This window comes from Vombatus ursinus, unplaced genomic scaffold (genome assembly GCF_900497805.2).
Source record: "Vombatus ursinus unplaced genomic scaffold, bare-nosed wombat genome assembly UNPS02009062.1, whole genome shotgun sequence".
NCBI classification, from domain to species: domain Eukaryota; kingdom Metazoa; phylum Chordata; class Mammalia; order Diprotodontia; family Vombatidae; genus Vombatus; species Vombatus ursinus.
This window is the reverse complement of record NW_020948840.1, coordinates 6,878,714-6,882,299: the sequence shown is the minus strand read 5'-3', so window position 1 is coordinate 6,882,299 and position 3,586 is coordinate 6,878,714.

The following is a 3,586-nucleotide window of genomic DNA, read 5'->3' as shown; positions in this document are numbered from 1 at the left end:
AATGTTTGTTGAAATGAATCAGTTCAGATCAATAAGCATTTATTAAGTGCTATTATGTTTCCAGGGACTCTGCTAGGGGTCTAGGGCTACAAAGAAAAAAGCTAAACAGCCCATGACCTCAAGAAGCTTAAATTGCAAGGGTGGGATTGGACAGGGAGAGAGAAGTGGAATAGGACATGTGCACAGAAAATTATATACAAATATAGAAAAGGACAAGTGCAACTGGGGGGATCAGGTAAATTTCTTGGAAGATGAGTCAGTTGGGCTGAATTTTGAAGGAAGTTAGAAATTCTAAAAGGTAGATGTGAGGGGTGAGTGCATGGAAACAGGAGATAAAATGTCACATTTAGTGAGCAGCAAGTAGGCCAATTTAACAAAATATAAAGTTTGGGAAGGACAGAAGTGTATAAATAAACCTGGAAAGGTAAGCAGAAGTCAGATTGTAGTGCAAAGAGGGATTTGTATTAAGACTCAGTCAGACCTGAGATTCAGGAATATAAATTTGGTAGCTTTGTGGAGGATGGATTGGAGAGAAAGGGCTGGGAGACCAATTAAGAAGCTGGGGTAATCAGGAAAGAGGTTATAACCTGCTTAACCTGGAATAGTGGCTGTGTGTCAAGTTACAAACCTGGGTGATGAAGGATACTGAAGCCCTCAACAGAAACAAAGAAGTTAGGAAGAGGGGAGGTTTTAGAAATAAAGTAGAATTTGAGATGACTGTGGACAGCCAGTTAAAAATACTGAACAGCAGTTGGTAATGTAGTTCAGGAGAGATTGTGGCTGGATATATAGCATTGGGAGTCTTATGCATAAACATTGTGGTTGAACTCATGGAAGCTGACAAAATAACCAAGAAAGATAATGTAGCAAGAGAGAAGACCTGGGACAGAGTCCTGGAGAACATACCTGTAAACATAGGCATTAGAGTATGCATGATGGAGTGACCAGACAGCCTAACTAGGAGTACTCTGTGGGGAAGACCATGGCTAGGATGACATAGAGGCCAATGGTATCAAATACTTCAGAGAAGTCAAAGACAAGAACTGAGAAAAAGGCCAAGGATTTGGCAATCATTACACCACTGGTAACCTTGGAGAAAGCAATTTTAGCCAAGTGTTGAGGTTAGAAGCCAGATTGCAAGGAGTTGAAAAGTGACTGTGAAGTAAGAAAGTGGTGGCAATAAGTATAGACAGCTTTTTCTAGGAGTTTGGGGTGAAAGCAGGAAGAAGGAAAGGATAATAGTTTAAGGTGGTAGTAGATGAAGTGATGGATTTTTAGAAATGGGAGAGAACATTTGGGCATATTTGTAAGTAGGGAAGATGTACATCTTGCACTACAGTTTAGTAGTCTGTGCTTAGATTGTTTTGGATTTTAGTCCATACCCATGATTTTATCAGTGTAGGAGCTCTCTCCACATATGCATATGTAATCTGTAATGTATAGCCTTAGCTGCCTGGAAGCACTGAAAGGTTAAGTAACTTACCATGATCATATAGCAAATATGTCAAAAGTAGGACTTGGTGATTCAGTTGGAAAAGTACTGGCTCTGGAGTCCGAGGACTGAGTCCAAATCCTACCTCTGATGCTTACTACTTATATGACCTTGGATAAGTCATTTGGACTAGATGGTTATTGAGGTCTCTTCCAGCTCTTAACCTGTGATTCTAAGTCTTCCTGACTGCAAGGCATGCCCTTTGTCTATTGTGCTATTCTGCCTCTCAGTTTTGACTACTATTTAAATAAAATCTTTCAAGTTATAGAAGAGTAAAATTATATTTTGATAGATCTTAGGCATTCATTTTATGTCTCCAAATGCAAAGATGTCCTTTGTTGGGAGAAACCCTAAGTGTTGCTTTCTAACTAAATCATATAAAGAGTTGTGGGTGGATAATATAGAGATTGGGACTTAAAGATCATTAATTCAAAATCTTTTCCAGTGGGTCTTTGTTTGCATTAATAAGAAGGCTGAATTTGTCATCATATATCTTAGTGGTACATGTTATGAGTGCATAATCACAATGCCATAGCCATATTCTAGGCTTATTGGCCTTACGGTGTCATGGCATGGCCCATAGAACAAGCTGATGCCTTAGCCAGGTTAATTTTAATGTATTGTAAAACAAAATGTCAAGTTGTTATGCTCAGAAGTAATAGACTTGAGCAAAGGGTAAAAAAAAAAATACAGCGTAGTGCAGGGGTGGGGAACTTGCAGTCTTGAGGCCATATGTGGCCCTTTAGGTCCTCAAGTACAGCCCTTTGACTGAATCTAAACTTCGCAGAACAAATTCCCTTAATAAAAGGGTTTGTTCTGTAAAACTTGGACTCTGTCAAAAGGTCACACCCAAGGACCTAGAAGGCCACATGTGGCCTCCAGGCTGCAGGTTCCTCTACCCTGGTGTAGTAGCTTGCATAGCATAGTGGAAAAAATGCTTGGGTTTGGAACAAAGGATCAGGATTCATATCCTGTCTCTGCTACTTCCTACTTTTGTGACCTTGGGCACAAGTGCCTTACCCTCTCTGAGCCTCAGTTCTTCATGTAAAATGAAGGTGTTGGACTAGTTGGCCACTAAGGTTTCTTCTAGATCTATATTCTGTGATTTCTGTAGCACTCTAAAGTTTACGAGGTGTTTTCTTCACAATCTTGACATAGATTGAACAAGTACTATTGCCTCTCTTATTTTCAAAAAGTGTTTTTTCACTTTCCTTTTTTGATGTCACTGCTTCCTCCCCTACCCCAACCTTCCCTTGTAAGGAATAAATTTATTTAAGCAAAACAAATCAACACATTGGCCATTATCTGAAAATATTTGCCTCATTCTGCACTTAAAATCCACCACCTTTCTGTTGAGAGATGGGACACATGTTTGACCATCAGTCTTCTAAAAGACAGCATTGGTCACTGCATTGATCAGAAAGCTTAAATCTTTTTTTTTTTTTTTTTTTTGGCTAGGCAATGGAGTTAAGTGACTTGCCCAGGGTCACACAGCTAGTGAGTGTTATGAGTCTGAGATCAAATTTGAACTCAGGTCCTCCTGACTCCAGGGCCGGTGCTCTATCTGCACCAACTAGCTGCCCCAGAAAGCTTAAATCTTTCAGTGTTGTTTTCCTCTACCATATTGTGATTGTTTTGTAAATTGTTCACTTAGTCCTGTTCACTTCATCAGTTCATACAAATCCTTCCCAAGTTTTTCTGTTTTTTACATCCATTTATTACTGCATTACATTCCTATAACAGTTTTTTCAGCCATTACATAACTGATGGACACTTTACTCCTAGTTGGTACTAGGATGGCATTAAAAATATTTTTCCATACATGGACCCTTTCCTTCTGTTTCAAACCTTGGTTTCCCCATTTTACAGAATCAGGAATTAAGGCATAGGGCAGTGAACAATTACATGTAACTAGCAAGTGTTGGTGCTAGGATTCGATTCCAGGTCTCCAGACCCTTCGTCTATGCAAGACTATTCAAATATAATTTATATAAATTTGAGTTATAGCAAGTGATACAAAGGTAACATCATTCCTCATTCAGGAAAAGGTGATGACCTCGGAAGGAGAAGAGATCCTTTCTAAGGGATGCCTGG